Source organism: Nannospalax galili, unplaced genomic scaffold (assembly GCF_000622305.1).
Source record: "Nannospalax galili isolate Female #2095 unplaced genomic scaffold, S.galili_v1.0 scaffold96, whole genome shotgun sequence".
Classification (NCBI taxonomy): Eukaryota; Metazoa; Chordata; class Mammalia; order Rodentia; family Spalacidae; genus Nannospalax; species Nannospalax galili.
The window spans coordinates 8,749,097-8,767,814 of NW_008342018.1; positions in this window are offsets into that span (position 1 = coordinate 8,749,097).

The following is an 18,718-nucleotide window of genomic DNA, read 5'->3' on the forward strand; positions in this document are numbered from 1 at the left end:
ATTTTTCATGTACTATGGTAGTGCATAACAGTCCTGTCACACGCTAGTTCCTACTTACTTTGTTAAGATTTTGGTCATCAACACTATTTAAATAAATTAGGGATTTTGAATACAATAAACTCTCACCATGTCTAAAAAAAAAACAGTTGGAAGAAATTGTTAAGACATACAAAAGTGATGTGATTTTTAGCAACAGAATTCATTATAGTTATTTCCCAGAGAGCTCTCCTTGAGCTGAAGACCCCAAAAATGAGATCACAGGCTGACTACATATACCAAATGTTGTAAAAGTAGAAAGTTTTGTCCAATTATGTTGTGGATGATAATGTCTAATGGCTTGGATATGTTTTCTTCTTTAAAAACTGATTTTCAGGCAGTAGTAAAGGCTCTCTTAATATACAACATCACCACTTTTGGGATATTAGAAAGCACTAACTAAAACAAAGACAGCAATTTTATATCTACAGTATTGAAGGAATTATGGAAATATTTGCAAATTCCTCTGAGTGTCACTCTTTGAACAACTGAAAAGAATAAGGCAAACACTAAAGCCTCATTAACTAGAGAAAAATGTTCCTGGACTTATTTGATAACACATATAAAAAATGTATCTAGACACAGACCTAACACCTTACAAAAATTACTAAAATCACAAGGATCAAAATGTAAACCTTCAATATTTCTGTAGGATAACATAGGAAAAGACTAAAATTTATGAAACAAGTCAGAGACTAGGATAAAATATTGATAAAAGAGATTTCTCAAAAAGAAAAACTATTATCCAAAATACAGAAAGAATTAGTAAAAATAATGTAAAAATAAACAACACAGTTGAAAAGTGAACAAGAAACATCAAACCAAAGAAAATGCACAAATGAAAGCTAAGCAAATGAAACATGTCTACGATGGGCGGTATGCCATCAGGAAATTGCAATTCAGAACGTGAAAAATCACGACATACCTCTTGGAATAGAAAGAAAACACAAAACAAGGTCAAGAACATCCTGGGCCAACAGGAAATCCTATTCCACAATGAAATAATACAGTCACTTTGGCAAATTGTTTCACCATTTGTTTTAAAGGCTAAGCATAGTTTTACCATTATCTCCAGCAACTGAACTCCCTACTGTTTATTCAAATGTGTTAAAACTAATGTGCACACAACTGTAAATGAATAATCATAGTAGTTTTATTCAAAAATGCCAAAACTTGGAAACATAGGGAAAAACCTTGGATAAATACATTTCTTCAGCAAGCATATGACTACACTGTGATGTATCTATATAGTGGTATATTATTCATTATAAAAGATGAATGAAATAAGCTTTAAAAGAATAAACAGGAGGCAATATGACTATTACCAAGTAAAAAAGTGAATATAAAAATATCCATATGTGGGGGCTGGAGAGATGGCTCAGTGATTAAGAACACTGGCTGTTCTTGAAGAAGACCTGGGTTCGAATCCCAGCACCCACGTGGCAGCTAACAATCATCCATAACTCCAATTCCAGGGGGTCTGACAGCCTCTTCTGTCTTCCATGGGCATTGCACAACATGGGTACACTTACCTACATGCAAGCAATACATGCACAGAAATAAAATAAAAATAATAAATAAAATATTTTTAAAATGTAGCCATATGTATACTCCAGTTTCAGTGACACTGTGAAAACAACAAATCTAAGGAACTAGTATAAAAGGTCCATGGTTCCCAAGAGAAAAAGGAAAAGGGACAGAGGGAAGGGGAGAGTGATCATATGGAACAAAGGACATTTAATGGGTAAACAAACTATTCAATGTGTTAGTATAACAGTGGACACTTGTCAGATACTCTAAAATGCACAATCACAAAACTATGGAATTGAGATAATAATAAAATGTCAACTTAGGTATGTGGTGTAAAATGTTTAAAATACAAGAGGCTCTACATTTCAAGGTGTGGAGGGTATACCACATCTACCTAAGCGTTGCATTTAGTTTTTTTGAAATTATACTGAGAAAAGGAAAGTCTAGTTTTAAAATGTCACTGGGTAAATTGTACAGTCTACAATGTTCACATGGTCTACTACTTCACAAATACTATACCTAGCACTTTGTATCTTTTTAATAAAGTAAAATTGTGAATAACTACAAGATATTTCTTCATTTATATGTGGTAATTCTATGAGCTTGGATTGACACCTTCATTAATTGAATGCATTCATAATTAGTCATGCTCAGTCCTTTTAGAAAGATGTCTTATTTCCCTGGAAATCCTAAACTATAGTTGTAAGAACTTAGAAGGACAGAACAAAAGAAATTTGACACACCTAATAGATTTCATCTGCCCTGAGTATTCTTTGGAAAAGATCAGTCACTACACAGAGAAGTCCTCTAAAATACTACTGATGGTCTGACTACAAAAACAAACAAGGAAAGGAATAAACTAATGAAAACCAAATAATCAACAACAACAAACCACCACCAACAACAACAACAAAAAGAGATAAAAGAGCTGGACTTCAGCTCTCTATAGAAAGTCAGCTATTCAGAAAGACTCCACTGTAGTTCTCAAAGACTTAAAATATAAGATATCTAAGACAGCTGGGGCTACAAGGAGATCCTGTCTCAAAATAGACAAAAAAAAAAAAAGACATCTAGGAACTCAAAAGAAAGGAGGATTTCTAGTAAACATGCCTCTTTTTTTTCATAGACTACTTTGCTGTCTTCTCCACAGTCAAGTTATTTCAGTTACATAAGAACTAGTCAACAAGGCAGATGTTTGTTAAACAGGATGTGGAATTGTAAATACAAAAGTCTTTGTAAGAAGAAAATGGACTAATTTCATTGTTACTTTTTAAAATAACTTTTCAAGAATTTCTTACAATGGGGCTGGAGAGATGACTCAGCAGTTAAGAACATTGGTTGTTCTTGAAGAAGACCCTGGTTTGAATCCCAGCACCCACATGGCAGATAACAGCTGTCTGTAACTCCAGTCCCAGGCGATCGGGCAGCCTCTTCAGACCTCTGAGGGCATTACACGACACAGGTGCACTTATCTACATGCAGGCAATATACTCATACACATAAAATAAAATAAAATAAATTAAATAAAAAAGAATTTCATACAATGTACCTTGATCATATGCATTAGTCCTCCCCTATCTCCTCTCATACATAGAACACCCAATGACAGGTAGACTGATATGAAAAAACTCCTCTGATATGATGTTTATTATTCCCTCAAGAGGCACCCAGTGCTGAATACAAATGTCTCCTAGCTATTCCAGTCTACTTACCTGACTTTAAACTTGCTTGGCTCATGTTTCTTTTAATATTTCTATGTTGTTCTCAACAAGGACTCTAAAAACAAGAGACTCCATATAATATGACCTGCATCAAGTTCATGCTCTCACAGAAGAACTACATTTTCAATTTAATGACATGAACTGATGCTTAGAACATATCATATTGATATCACAGCCCATTCTGTGAGAACTATATACTTACGGTTACATGCATATTTATATTTAAGTAATTTATTTTATTTTTAGATAGACTGTAAATTATGCTTCTTCCTTAAGTAGCCTCAAAAATTAGTTAACAGAAGGACCACGTCATGTGACTTTTGTACAGATTTCATAAGTTCTACAACCTCCATTAAGCTAAGATAAATGCAACATGTTCTTTCTGAACTGTTGATCCTGGGTTGGAATATTTAGATGTCTGTGTTTAACTCAGAATACCTATAGAAGTACCTATGCCTCATCCTGGGGTGGGGCATAAAAGGAGGGGGCTAGCAGAACATAGGTGATATGAAAGTGCAAATGATGAATACTGGGATGGAAAGATATAAGCAAAGATGAAGGTGAGAGATGCGGGACATGAGGAGGCAACAGACAGAGGTAAGCTCAAAATGAAAAGTATATGAAAAAAGTCACATGAAATCCTGATATTTTGTAACTCAAACAATATAATTTAAAAGATAGTTTGGAGGGATATACCTGCATGAATGGATAATGCTGTTACTGAATGCCAAGAGTTATTAATCGAAGTCCCCAATGCCAGGTGTGGGATACCTACTTATGAGGTGTTGTACAGGTTGCCCAAGGAGGCCCCAGGAGCAATATAAACTCTTGCCATTCTTCTTGGATACACTCCAGATATAGATGTTAAAGAATGTACTGCAGAAGGTACTATGCATCTTTGCTTTAAGATATTTAGAAATCAAGTCATAAATTAACTGGAAGTTTTCTCCTTGCTGACTAGGGCTCATGCTGTCAGCAGGTGCTATGCAGGGTGCTAGGGCAGAAATGCCATCAACAATCTTACGCTGCTGTAAACCCTACAGACCACAACAACCTGTTAGGCAAGATGTCCCTACTGGTACAGTGGTGCCATGGTCCTTATGAGGATGACAAACTCAATGATTGGACTTGAGATCTGCTTTAAAAGAGGGGGTTCATGCCTTGTATTGTAGATCTGATTTAAAAAAAAATAAAATAAATAAAACTCCATGGTTGTAGAGGTCATAGGCCCTAGGGGGAATTCACTACTGTTGTTCAGCTAAATTGACTTCACATGACATCATATATATATCCATAAGCAAATGGTACTCTTAGCCTTAATCAAAGAAGCAATATATCTCTCTACAGAGAATGGTGTTGAATGCTGCGGTGGATCACAGCTGCTCAAGGTGCAGGGAATAAGTGAAGTGCTCATCCCTAAACAGGACAATTATACCACATACTTTAAGGCTCAGGAAACACCTCAGAAGAGGGGATGAAAAAAATACAAGCACTGGATGATAGGGAGAAGCACTGCTGAATGTTATCATCTGGACATGATCAAACTGTTGACACCATAAACACAGAAGCAGAAGCTTCCTGCACTACCCTGATTAACACTGGGCAGGGGCTTCTGGGCTCTGCCTTTCCCTGATGAATTATTGGCTACTGATGGATTCTGGGATGGGGCAGTCGCTGTCTTTAGTTGTATTCCCATTGTTGGGACTACCAGGAGCCATTGGACAGATCCAAGCTCATGGACACAGACGACCCTGGTTATACTCAGTGAGTCACAAAACAATGCAAAAAAAACGTGATCTGGAGAAATCAATTTGTCAGAAGAAGGAGAGGTTCACAGGGGTGGAGGGAAGATAGTGTTTGTAGAGATGTGAGTAACCACAATGTGTTATATACATATATAAAATTGTCAGAGAAATTATAATAAAATGAAAAAAGGGAATTAAAAAGGTAGATACATAACAGATTGAATTTTCTAGCAACTTAAAAATGGCCATTCGAGAAATCTATGAAATCTATGCTCTTTGCTTATATCAATATTTACTAAGATATCCTCAAATGACTCATGTCAAATTAGATGTCACGAGTGCAGAAAAAAATCTGTTTCTCAGTTCTATTATTTGTATCATTTTGAGCAACAATATACTTAATTGATGCGATCTATAAATCTATATATATATATAATTTCTGAATACACATAACACATGTAGCTGAAACATACACACATACACGTAAATGAGTGGAAGTGCTCATTTTATTAAGTAAAATTTAATTAACACATTCACTGGAATGATATACTGGGTTTTCCTTAGATTATATAACCTCCAGAAATTGATTTAATAGTTCTAGGAATAATTTAGATAATTAGTTATGCTTTCACAATAACTTACACTTTCTTCAAAGAAGATTACACTTGTGGCTGAACATATTCAAAATATTTACTTTTCTAATGATGCAAGTCTAAGCATAAATTCCAGTTTTTCTTACATCTTTGTATCTATTCAGTAAGTTCACAGAGTCAAAGGGAGGAACAAGCAGCTGTTATTGTCACCATCTATCCAAATGTCTTAATGATCTCCCAACCAACTGTCAGACAAGCCCAGTGTCTTTATCTTATCCTCATAACTTTATTTACAAATAGCTATCTTGATGCCCTTCCTCTCTAGTCTTAGTGTCAGCGTTACTGAATGAAAATTCAATTCTCACCAAAGGCCCTCCAGGGTAATTACCGGTCTGTGGTGAACGGATTTCCAAGTAGAACCCTAGGTGAAATCCAAACAATGTCATGGTAGAGGTGGAGACCCCTACCTCCCGGATTTACAATCCAGTCCTCTGTCAGAGCCACTTGACCATTTGTTCACTTCCTTTACATTTGCACAAACACAAAACATTTTTTTTTCAGGGATTCTTACTCTCTTTACTTGTTTATTTGTTTTTAAACATTTAGTGTGTGTGTGTGTCTGTGTGTGTGTGTGTGTGAGAGAGAGAGAGAGAGAGAGAGAGAGAGAGGCAATGTGCACATGCATGAAGGTTAGAGGACAACTTTTGACTGACTCAGTTCTCAGTTCTACCACCTTGTCTCTGAAGCAAGTTCTCTTATTTTTGTGGCTTGCTACAGATACCTGGTTCAGGTCAGTTTTCTTCTCTCAACTTCCCATCTTGTTGAGATTAGAGATATGAGCCAGAACATCTGGATTTTTCTATGGATTTCAGAGATCAAACTCATATCCTTAGGTTTTTCAGGCTTCCATGGCAAGCATTTTTACTGGATGATCCACCTCACTGGTCACAATTTTTGTTTGTGTCCTTTCTTTCTTTCTTTCTTTCTTTCTTTCTTTCTTTCTTTCTTTCTTTCTTTCTTTCTTTCTTTCTGTAATTTTTTATTGGATTTTTGTGTATTTCACACAGAACATCTTAATCAGTCTTATTCATCTTTATATCCTCTTTCTCTTTGGCACCCTCCCATAGCCCCTACCCCACTGGAATTCATACATTCTGTCATTTGTGTTAAGGCCTATTTTGTCAAGTTAGAGTCCCCAGATGTCCCTCAGTGCAAGTTCATCCACTGGGGTTTCTAGAGTCTCTCCCTTTAAGAAGATCAGCTCTTCCTCCCCAGCATAATCAGCTGCCAATAGTTCTTTAACTAAGAATAGGCTTGTGGACCATTTCCACAGTTCCGTACTGGGGCTTTGTCTGTTCGAATTTAATAGGTCCTGTGCATGCTGACACCATTGTGTGGGCTCGTATGAGCTTGTAGGACTCTGTTACCATATGGTTGTGCACCTTCTCCCTGTCTCTTATGATCTTTCCAGTCCCTCTTACACAATGGTCCCTGAGCCCCAGGAGGGTGGAGTTTAATATGAGTCCTCACTAAGGACCCAAACTGCAGACTTACACTCCACACTTAGGCCATTTGTGATCTTTTGTATTCCTGGTTTTCCTGGTCCTCTGTTGCTTGAGGGATCATCATTGATGAGAACTGAGAGATGCATTAGTGTTGTCTTTACCCCCTGGTCTATGCTCCATGAGCCTTAGGTGTAGAGGTTGCATTTTGGATTTGCTTCTTAGGCCTGGGCAATTCACAAAAAAATGTTTGTGACTTGTGGAACTCTGTAATAGTCTCCATCTGTTCCAAGAGAAGCTTCTTTGATGAGTGCTGACTGGGATAGTTGTCTGTAAATATTTAAATCCATAATTTGCACATGGTAAGAAATTACATTTGTCTAGGGATGTGACAGCCTTGGGGGTTTTCTCTAAGACTTAAGACCTCTCAAACCATGTGTATTTGACGATATGTACAATACCACACATTCAGTTTCCTTCCATTGAGTGGTATTTAAATATAATTAGGTAGCTGTTGATTACCCCCAAGATAAAAGTGCCACTACTGCACACATGTCATTTGCTGTGCAAGTCATTGATGTAGTTATCAGGACATGAAGACAGGGTTGGACAATTGATTGATATTCTTCCTTATCAGCTTGCATAGTGCTCTCCAAAGCTATGAGAGTGAGTCTTTGGGGGAGGTTGTTTCCACGTCAGTTTCAGCTCCACTACTCCAAATTCTGTGTCCAAAGTATGCCCTGTCATTGAGGAATAGGGTCTTACCTTCAAGTTCTGAGAGGTAATCAAGGACTGTGGCAATAGCCTGTGTAATTTGGGGAGTTTTCTAGAGTACCCTGGCCAACAATTCAAAGGAAGGTTTCTCCTGTTTGGTACTGTTTCTTGTTATGCCGGCTTCAGTTACATAGATGGACTCATGTAAAGATATTTAATGTGTAATTTGTCAATAAGTTTTCAGACAAGTATGATTCTTCCTCATTTTTGGTACTATCTAGGTATTACTTATGTCTTTTTTTCTTTCTCCTTGTCTAAACCTCCCTCCACACTCTCTGCTTTTAAAATATCCCCATTTCTTCCTTCATAACAGTGTACTGTGGTTCCTCCTTTCTTGAACTCCTTCCGCTTTATCCTCCTATTTCCTTGTATAACCCTCCCTCCACCTTTCCATTTAAATTCTCCTATTTTACACATTTCTCCCTTAGTAACACCTATCTCCTACTGTTCTTCTATTTCAGATTCCTTCTTGCTCCTTACATGACTGGTTCTCTTCCAATTTCTGGTTCCTGCAGTTACAAAAGGATATATACTCACATATAAGGATTTAGTACTAGGATCTACAAATCTTTTGTTTTTCTAAGTCTGTGTTACTTCATGTCGTATAACAGTTTCTAGTTTCATCCATTTACCTGCAAATTTCATGATTTATCTTTAGTCATGAAATCATTTCTAGCTGAGTAGAACTCTACTATAAATATACATTTTCATTATCCACTTGTCAGTTGAGGGACACTTAGGTTGCTTCCATCTCTGAGCTATAGTTTTTTTTTTTTGTTGTTGTTTGTTTATTTGTTTTGTTTTGTTTTTAATTGTGTCTTTACCAGACTTTGGTATTAGAGCCATGCTGACCTAATAGAAGGAATTTGGAAGTTCTCGCTCTGTTTCTATATTTTTGAACAATTTAAGGAGTATTGGTTGTAGAACTTCAAATTCTGGTAGAATTCTGCCATAAATCCATCTGAGCCTATGTTTTATTTTTTAGTTGAGAGGTTTTTGTATTACTGTTTCAATTTCCTTATATGTTATGAATATGTTATGAAGCTGTTGATTTCTTCATGGTTAGCTTTGGTGATTCCCATGATTTTAAACATTCAAATGTAAAGAGTATATATTTTTAAAGTATTCCCTTATAATGTTCTGAATCTATTTTTAGTCTGTTGTGATGTTCCCCCTTTCATCTCTGATTTCGTTGGTTTGAAGTTGCTTTTTCTTCCTTTTGGTTAACTGGGAGAAGGGTTTGTCTATCTTGTATATCTTTTGAAAGAATCAGCCCTTCTATTCAGTAATACAAATTACTGAAGAAAGGGGCAACAGAAAAAATAAATAAATAAATAAACAAAACAAAACCTAAATGAAGATATAATTGTGGAAAATTAAAATTATATCAAGAATGGAAAAAGAAATGAAAATGATGGCAACCAATACACAAATTTAAATATCAATGGACTGATCTTCCCAGTCAAAGATACAGGCTACTTGAATGGATTAAGAAAAAAAATCCATGGCTGGAGAGAAGTTCCAGCAGCTAAGACCATTGGCTGCTCTTGCAGAGAACCCGAGTTTGAGTTCTAGTAGCCACATGATGGCTAACAACTGTCTTTCACTCCAGTTCCAGGGGATCTGACGCCCTCCTTTGACCCTTGTGGGCATTGCACAATACAAGTGTACTTACACACTTGCAGAAAATACACTCATACACATAAAATACAATAGCAAATAAAACATATATTTTTTAAAATAACCAAAATCCATCTTTTTGTTGTCTTCTACAAACCCATCTCACTTTCAAGGAGAGGAACTACTACTATAAGGTGAAAGGATGTAAAAAAATGTTCCTTGCAAAGGGAACCACGAAAAAAGCATTGCTTGCAATTCCGATATCTGACAAAATAGACTTCAAACTAAACCTAATCATAAGAGATAATGAGGGTCACTTCACTATGGTCAAAGGAACAATTGACCAAGAAAATATTATAGTTATGAACATGTAAGCACCAAACTCTGGTGCACCCAATATGTAAACAGTACAACAGGACTTCAAGACATAGATTTATCCCAAATCAGTAATAGTAGGGGACTTCAATACCCCACTGTCTCCATTAGACAGGTCAATCAGACAAAGTAGAAACAGAGAGAGACATCTGAATTAAATAACAGCACACAGCAAATGGACCTAAGAAACATCCACCGAATATTCCACCCAAGCACCAAAGAATACATTTTCTATTCAGCATTCCATGGAACTTTCTCCAGAATTGACCAAATACTGGGGGAACTAATACAAAAGAAACAAAAACTTGAAATAATTCCAGGTATTCCATCAGCTCAAAATATAATAAAGCTTAAAATAAACACTGAAAAAATCCCTAGCAACTATATAAACTTATGAAGATTAAGCAACACACTCCTGAATGATGAATGAGTCAAAGGAGAAATTAAGAAAGAAATAAAAGCATTCTTGGAATTAAATGCAAAGGATAATCCAATACAGCAAAACCTCTGGGACATTTCAAAATCAGTCTTAAGAGGGAAGTTTATAGCTCTAAGTGCCTACAAAAAACAAACAAATGAAACAGAAACCAGAAAGAGCACAAATAAATGACATTGTAACTCAAGACTCTGGAAAGGCAACAACAAATAAAACCCGACCCCAGGAGATAAGAAGAGATAACAAAAGTCAGATCAGAAATTAATGAAATAGAAGCAAAAGAGACAATGAAAAGAATCAATGAATCTAAGAGCTGGTTCTTGGGAATGATAAACAATTTTTCTTATTGGTTTTGATCTTGTCAGTTTATAACACATTTCAGTTTTAGGATCTTTGCTTTGTTTAGAAATTTGCAATTTCACATTAATCAGTTGAATATGTTTGAATTGTTCTGTTTCTAATGAAGTCTTTTTTAAGTCATTTTTATGTATGTATACAAAATCAATTTTCTAAAGTTTTTACATTTATTTGGGGAAGTGTTTATAAAATATAATGGAATGATAATTGCATAAATATTGTGCTTGAGGCATTACTGAAAAAAAAAAGAGAATTCCATGGGTAGAGGAGGTTGGGAAAGAGTTTGAAATGCATCCTGTGGTTGCTTCTGATTGTGTATACTCCTTATGAACCTGGAAATCACTAAAAATGAAGAAAAATAGACCTGCTATTGATCTGTCCAAGAAAAACATGGCAGGCACTTTATTATTTTTCAACTTATTTTTCCAGCATATGTCTGTTTAAGGAACTAAGCCATCAAAGATAACCACAAAATCACTCTGAATACCTGTCAATAAAAACATGCCAGTCTTTTTAAAAATGCAATCTACTAGAGCATTCTCTTTCCTGTCATCCAAAATTGCATTTCTTCTGTATTCATGCTAAAGTGATGAAAAATAGGAAATCATATTTTCTGAATTAATCAGATCCTACCTATTGTTTACTGGTAGTTTTCATGTAATTGTCTAGTCATATAAAAATCTTCCTGCTCTTTTAACAAAATAAATGGGAAATACATGTACCACAAAAATTTGAAAGGAAAGAAAAAATAAAGGTGATGGCTCTTGTATAACACTGTTTTTCTAAATTAGGACAGACACCAAAATATCATTGATAAGTCTTTGGAAGTAAGTCTCTGGTATGTGTTTGAGAATGGTTCTGGTCAAGAAAAGGGAGGTGAACTGTGAGATTGTTCAAGAAAGATAAAAAAAGAAGCCATTTTTGAAAAAGTGTGCTATGCTTTAAAGATACTTCATTTAATGTCTTGATTGTTCATTCAACAGATTTTCAGCACTGATTTATTTTAAGGTACTTTGCTGGTTGTTAGGTATAAGGGATACCTGAGTAAATGTTCTTTCTCTATATTAAAAACATACGAATGACATACAAATAATGGATGTATCGAAAGTGACTAATTAATTTCAATAAATTCTACAAAGTGTAAAGCATATGTCCATATGCACTGGCTCCATTGAGCAAATTCCCTGATGAGCTCCAGATCTCAATGTTTCCTGCACACTCCCATGGCCTGTATGAGTTCCAAGGCCTGCCTGCTAAGGATCCACTCCTTATGCATGCTTTCACCACATATCACCCTCATCTTCAATGATGGCTGAATGTTCATCCAATGAATATAGAAGAGCTCCTGGTCAATCAGAGAACTCTGCTATCATTAGAAGTACTACTATCTATCATTCAGAAGTACTACTCTACTCTCATTGAGTTTCTACAATGAGTTCTATTGCTTTAAATTCCCATAGAGAGGCACATTGAAATTCTTTTTTTTAATTTTATTTATCATTTTTATTTTATGTGTATGCATGCATTGCCTGCATGTAGATAGTTGCAGTCACCACCAGTGGCAGCTGCTCCTCCATTCTCATGGGTGTTGAGGCTGCTCCTCTGCTCGCCCTGGGTTCAGGCCACTCTTCTGCCTGCCCTGGGATGAGGCTGCTCTCCTTCCTGCCTGCTGCCATCTTCTGTCATCGCTGCTTCTGCCCAGTCCTGGACCCCAGTGCTGGTGAGGAGACTGTGTCAGCGGAGCCACATTCAGACACAGGAGACCAGGTTCAGTGACACAGGTCTTTTTTATTGCAGGAAGGCACAAGCTTATATAGGGGTAGTGGTCCAATCACAGTACAGCAAGTAGGATACCTTATTAGCATAACAGGTTTAGCATCCTATCACAGTACAGCAAGTAAGATACCTTATTAGCATAACAGACAGCATCCTATTAGCATAACAGACTTAACGTCCTATCACAGAATAGAGGGAAGGATGCCTCATTAGCACACTGGGTTTCAGATTACAGGTCCTGGATTCCTGGAATCCATGTGACCCTGACTGTTGCAATATCTAAGTGTTGCAATTTTGGATTCCAGGGGTGGTGATTAGGGAGTGGCGAGCTCTAGGCATCAATCTCATGATCTGCCAATGGGAGCAAATGTCACAAGGCATTCCTTGTGGCTCCAGCTGTCGGGCCATTGCCTCAGGCGTGCTGTATGGTTGTCAATAAGACTTTCACCCCAGGCTTAAGCCTGTCTCCCACAGGTAGTGTCTTGCGATGGCCACAGAGGTCAGAAGAGGCTGTCAGATCCCCTGGGACTGGAGTTACAGACAGTTGTTAGCTGTCATGTGGGTGCTGGGATACAAACCCAGGTCTTTTGCAAGAACAACCAGTGTTCTTAACTGCTGAGCCATCTCACCAGCCCCCCTACATTGAACATTTTACAAGATTCATTGACTGATTAAAATTTTAGTGATCATGGAGAGTTTGGAATGTTGCTAGTCCAGAAAGCCACTTATTACTCAACTCCATGTGTGAATTAACAACTCATATTTGACAGCATAATAAATTATTTCTAATTCCCCTTGAAATACAAACTGTATTTTTTAGGTCTTTGTGTCTTTACTTCTATTTGGGCTAACCTGAGCAATGTTCTGTTTCTTAACACGAGAATAACACCCCTGGTTTCCTCACATAATTGTTGTTTTTCTTAATAATAGTTTGGAGAGTCTTTTTATCAAAAGTATATTAAACTACTATCTTAGGGGGAGGAGAGATGGCTCAGAAGTTAAAAACATCAGCTTCTCTTACAGAGGACCCAGGATTGGTTCCCTGTATCCAAATGGTGGCTCATAGCTGTCTGTAACTCCAGTTCAAGGTTACCAAACACCTGCCCTTCTCTGGCCTCTGTGGGTATTACAGACATGGGTGCACTTACAAACATGTAGACAAAACATATACATAAAATAACAGTAAGTTTTATTTTAAACCTGCTATGTAGTTATCTCTTCATTGGACCTATACAGATATAGGTAGATACTATTTCATTTTGTGTTTATGCCTTATCATTGTTTCTTTTCATTGGATTCCATGGATCATGGACATCCTGGTTCCTAATTCAGTTCTCCTATCTGTATAATGAGAACACTAATATTTAACTTACTTGGTGGTCAAGTGTGCTAATGAAAAAGTTGTCCCTAAAATTATTTAGTGAGGCATAGACCCTGACTTGAATAAAGAATGAGATGTTATTAGTCATAAAGGTAAATTAGTAAATTCATGAATAAACAGGAACCTACCACTGAGGACTTCATGATAGATGCAAAATTTGTTACAAATACTTGACAGCATTCTACATTTCACATATGTGGTGACTAACAGTCACACAACTGTTCCGTGTCAAAATTTCCTGGAATTATAAACAAATATGTGTTCACTCCTGATAGGGCACAGGTGATAGATGAAGTAAATGATTCCACCAATTCTACATAGATGAACCAATATGATTAATTACAGAAACATGTATGCATTTGTTACATTTCTGTTGCTCTGATAAAACATCATGATCAAGTCAAATTATAGAAGGAAGAGTTTATTGAACTAATGGTTCCAGAGAGATAAGAGTCCATTATGGCAGAGAGGTTCACGTCTTCAAGTATGCACAGGAAGAAAAGAAATAAAACTGGAAATCAATGTGACTAAGAACTTTTAAAGCCTAAACCTAGTGTAATGTTCCACAATGTGCAAAGAGTTACATACAAGAGAAAGGGTAACTTACAAGTGAGTACACACTAAAGAATATATCTCTCTAAGCAACTGTCAATCTTATATATCCTAAAGGAGAGGTAGAAGCCAGGAATAACCTTCCCCACTTCATCAGAGAACATTAATGTGCCCAGTCTGCTGAAAGTCTCTTGTGGTAATCAGCCTCTAAGTTAAAAAAAAAAAAAAAAAAAATGCCATGCACAGAAGACAGAGTTCCATGATAGAGGGTCACATAGTGGTATAGCATTTGCCTACTATACAAGGCCCTGGATTGGATTCCTAACACAAGAAAATCAAAAAATTGTACATAGTAAGGAACACTGAGGAAAAGGAGGCAGAAATAATGTTAATAACCAGAGGGACAAGATCCCTGCATATTATGGTAGTCTAATAAGATCATCTTCATAATGACAATATCAGTTGACATGCCAAGGTGAATGGAAGAAATGTAATGGAGGTCCCACCTCAAGATAAAGAGCTATAGGTAGCTAATGCATGCTGAGGAAGCAAGACCACCACTGGAGATCTGGAGCAAGGCTTAAGAACTCTCTAAGCCTGCCGCCAGTGATGTGCTTCCTCCAGCATGACTACCCCTTTAAGACCTCACAAAACAGCACCACCAACTGGGAACGAACTGTCCAAATACTTGGAGCTTGTGGAGGACATTTTCACTCAAACAATAATAACCACTAAATGGAATAAGTGTAGTATATATGTATATAAAAAATATATATACATATATATATATAAATGTGCATGCATATATGTACAATAATAATCAAAGAAAGGGACAAAAATTTAGATAGAGTTGTGAGAGGACATGGGAGGAGTTACAAGAGCTCTGGTAGGAATAGAAGCATTGCAAATACAATTACATATGAAATTCTCAAAAATAAAACAATAAAAAATAAGTACACATGGGACACTGAGGAAGAAGAAACACAAAATACTTTAAGGACAGTGATATAACCACAAAGGAACTGAATGAGAACATGTTCTGAGAGGAGAACAGCAGAGACAGTGTCTGCAATCACTAACCTAAGCCAACTCCAAAGCCAAATATAATGGATAATGGTCACTCAAAAGGCCCATGCCAAAGGAACCTGGGGGACCAAGGGAGGAGTCCCTTGGTACAGTGACCTTAGAAAACAGGGAAGGTCAGGATGGGGAGGAGTTCCAAAATCTCCAGAGCAATAAAGGGCAACGAGTGCTGGAGAAACGGCTCTGTGGTTTAAAAGCACACACTGCTCTTACAGAGAACCACTTATTTATCTTAAAGAGGACCAAAGATTGGTTCCTAGCAACCATGTCGAGCAGCTAACAATCCCCTGTTACTCCAGCCCCAAAGGATTCTACACCCTCTTTTGTCCTCAATGTGAAATGGACTTGTGTGCACAAACTCATACTCAGACATACACACACATACATATACTTTAAAATAAAAATAAAATCTTTAGGGGGATTGGTGACGTGACTCAGTATTGTCAAAGGCACAAGCTTCCATGTCTGACAATTTGAGTTTGATGCTCTGGACCTACATGGTAGAAGAAATCCAATTCCTATAAATTGTCCTCTTAACTCCACAATCACACACACACACACACACACACACACACACACACACACACACTCACACGCACAAAAAAAATAATGAAATACAGTAAATTTGTGTAAAAAATTTTAAAGATGCATAAACAAAAGTCAGTGTTAAAATAAAATAAATAAAAACAATGTAGAGAGAAAGCTAAAATTCAATAATCTGGAAGTCTGCGTTTAGAACAGGACTTTTGTTCCTGGACATCTGTGTTACATGGAACATGGAATTTCTATTGCATGATTCCATGTCAGCTGTATGTAGTGAGACTATTATTATCCAGTGTACACGATGGCCACATATACTAATGAAGAGTTGATCCTGAATTATTTAGCATAGGCACTACTTGAATAAACAATTGTATGCTTTTAGTTGTTAGTAAAAGAGCAAAGTAATAAATAAGCAGGAACCTACTGTGGAAAACTTCATGACAAGTGTAATGATATAATAAATTGTATTGTCCGAAATATTGCTACACAATATGCTAGCTTAGTCCTTTGTTTTTTAAATTTACTGTTGTAGTGAGTCACTTATTTAACATGCTTCCTTTAGCATTGTACATAATTTTATGCCCTAAGTATTATTGAACAGAGAATTTGGAAATTAAATAATTAAAGGAAAATACCAAGTTTGTGTCAGAAATGCTATTTTATTGAGTTGCTGCTGATGGTTAATTTTAGAGCTAAAGAGTTTGATATTTGACTTATTGTGTTTTAGTCCTGCTTTGTACTGATTTTTCCTTACTTGCCACGATTACTATCTTCTGGAATAAGAATGTTTACTCTGTGGCATTGTATACTGGAAATATATAACTTGTGTTTTGATTTTATAGGTGCTACAGTTGAAAGCTTGTAATTAACTTTATAAGGGGCTTTGAACTTTTCAAAAGTATTGAGACTGTTAAAGACTATAAATACTTTTGAAGCTTAATTACATGCATTTTGTATTATGAGATGGTCAGGACCTTTGATGATCAAGGATCAGATGTTATAGCATTACATACTCTGGAGCAGGTGGTTCTGAACCACCCAGTGTGGGTGTTCAGAACTGATCTTGGGTTCTCTGGAAGGGCAACAAGCACTATTTAAAAATATGTTTTTAAGGTCTGCATAATATTATGGAGACCATACATAATATTGAGATCAAGCTTAGGAACCTGAGATTAGATCACAGGACATAAGGGAGAAACTAATAGTAATTTTCTATTAAAGAGTTATAGTATGAAATGAACTCCTAATGACTTATTGTTATATCCACAGACTAATTCATTTCTTAATTCTTATCAGAAAAGTTTCCTTATGCAGTAGATGGCAATTAACACAGAAACCCACAACTAGCCAGTGTACAGAGAACAAGAGGTGAGGCTGCAGAGTGCTCCTTCTTAATAGAATACCTATATCAAACTTTTGCCTCCAAAGGCTCAGGCATCATGTGGAAGAGTGGGTAGAAAGACTGTGAGAGACAGAGGTGTAAGGCACAAGGAAATAGAGTTTCCAGACAGCTGGTCAGTTAATTATATGAACTCGCAGCAACGGTGACAGCATGCACAAGTACCATGCAACCCTAAACCAGACAAAGTCCCAACACAGACATGGGGCAGTAGGCAAAGGTAAGAAATTCCAACCCACTCTAAGGAACTTTTGGAAATTGATGGGCTACTGGGGGTTGGGGGGTTCTCTTTCAAGGAAGGGGCTCGGTAGGTTAACCAGGCTCCAGTGGATGGTCCCACACTAAAGGACATTTGGGTACACTCATTAGACTCTGTAGGCCTTATTATATTTATAATAGAGTACATTAAATAAGGTGGAGGCAATAAGGGAGTTACAGATAAGGGAGGGAATCTAAATACCATCAAACTATATTCTATGAAATTCTCAAATATTCATCACTGCATGTGGCTGTACTGGCCTTTAACCCCAGCTCTTGGAGTCAGAGTCAGGAGAATGGATATGAGTAAGATCAAGTTCAGCCTGGTCTCCATAGCAATTTCCTGCAAGGTCTACAGAGAGATCCTGTCTCAAAAATACAACACAAAAATTCTCAAATATTCCTAAAATTTTGAAATTATTGATTCTTTGAGAATTTCATACAATTTATTTTGATGATATTCAGACCCCCTACCTCTATCTCTACCCCTAATCTAAGCCCTATGATGCCTCCTAGCTTCTTGTCCTTTATTATTATTCTTTAAAAAAAATGCTTATCAAATCTAATTTGCATTCTCCAAATGCTCTTGGGTGTGGGTCATCCCTTGTAGTCTGGTCAACCAACCAGGTATCACACACTACAAGAAAAATAACTTTCCCTCTCCTTACCCTGAGATGATGAGCTGTTTAGAGAAGTTGAGTTTCCTTTATTTCTCCCAGAACTAGGAAATATAATTTAGAAAACAGAACTGCTATATTTACTTTCAGAAAGTGAGAATGAAAGATATCTTTATCTACTATTTTCCATTAAAAATGTTTTTCATAAATTTTTTGAAACTGAGGTTTATTCTAGGTAGTTTTAGAAGGAAATTCCACACTTCCTCATGGTTAGTCATGTTTGTTCAATCTATTGCTTTCCTTCTGTTACCATCCTGAACAACTTCATGGGAACGGATATTTGATATTGTTGTGATCACTGGACTTGGGTGGTTCTGTACCAGACATAATTGTTCCTCCTTTTCTCATTTCCCAACCACA